Genomic DNA, 1,281 nt, shown 5'->3' with positions numbered 1-1,281 from the left:
TTTTGGACTAAAACATTGGATCCTGGTTTGAATTCAGGTTCTTTAGTTACTACTGACTTGTCATAATTTGCTTTGTACTTATCTTGTTGTTGCTTTAATTTATATTCAACCTGGTTTTGAAGTTTAGGTTTCAATATGGACAGAGCTAAAGGAATTTTCGTTCTCAACGGTCTACTGTAGAATAGTTCTGACGGAGAAGCTTGTAAGCCGACTATGGGACATCTATACTCTAAGAGCATTGATATAATATCAATTCCAGTTTCTAGACATTTTTTTAACATTTTTTTGCAAGTCTGTACTGATCTCTCAGCCAGACCATTACTTTGAGGGTAATGCGGGCTGGAAGTGACTAGAATTAGGTTCCAGTCTTTAGCAAAAGATGTGAACTCAAAAGAGTTGAAAGGCATATTATCCGCAATGAATAGCCTAGGGATGCCATGAGTACTAAAAGTTTGTTTACATTTTTGTATAATTTCCTTAGTCGTTTTATACTTAAGACTGATTAAGTCAAACCATTTGGAAAAGTAGTCGACTATGACTAGGTAATCAGAACCAGAAAAAGTTAGTATATCCACTCCTACTTTTTAATATGGTAGGACGGGATCTAATGGGGTATTGGGGATTATTTTTTTTTGTTAGAATTGCGAAATTTATTACAGGTGTTACAATTTCCAATGAATTTTTAATCTAAATTAAAACAAACAAATACAATAATAGAATTACAAAAAGAAATCTTATCTGAACAAAAATCCAGACTATTTTAATGTATAAAAGGTTAATGGAACCAAGCTGATTTTATAGAAAACCATTTACATACAAAGCAAAACGATATGACATCCGATAGAATATCATTTTACAAACTATCCAAATTTTCGGGTGCTATTCACGAAAATGTAGATTCATTTATTCAAAAATATAATAAAGCCAGTAGCATTAATGGTTTGACTCCAGAACAAAATAAACATTTCTAGCCATATATCTACTAACACGGCATCAACTTTCTTGGGGCCCGTATTACAATAGTTGAATTCCGGTTAAGCCACCGAATTCGTCCGTTAAAATCAGTGGATCAAGCGTAACCGAGATTTAAACTATAATTGTAAAACGGGCCCTTAGACAATTACGAGAATTGGCACCCAACAGATATCGTTGTCACTACGGTTTCACTAAAAAAATTACAATTTTAAACAATTTCTCAAATAATTAATAGGGGAACAAATTAGTAAATTCTACTTTTCTTAACATTGATTATTGAAATCATAGCAAAATATTGATTTATAA

This window comes from Acyrthosiphon pisum, chromosome X (genome assembly GCF_005508785.2).
Source record: "Acyrthosiphon pisum isolate AL4f chromosome X, pea_aphid_22Mar2018_4r6ur, whole genome shotgun sequence".
Classification (NCBI taxonomy): Eukaryota; Metazoa; Arthropoda; class Insecta; order Hemiptera; family Aphididae; genus Acyrthosiphon; species Acyrthosiphon pisum.
Note: the sequence above shows the minus strand (reverse complement) of the source record.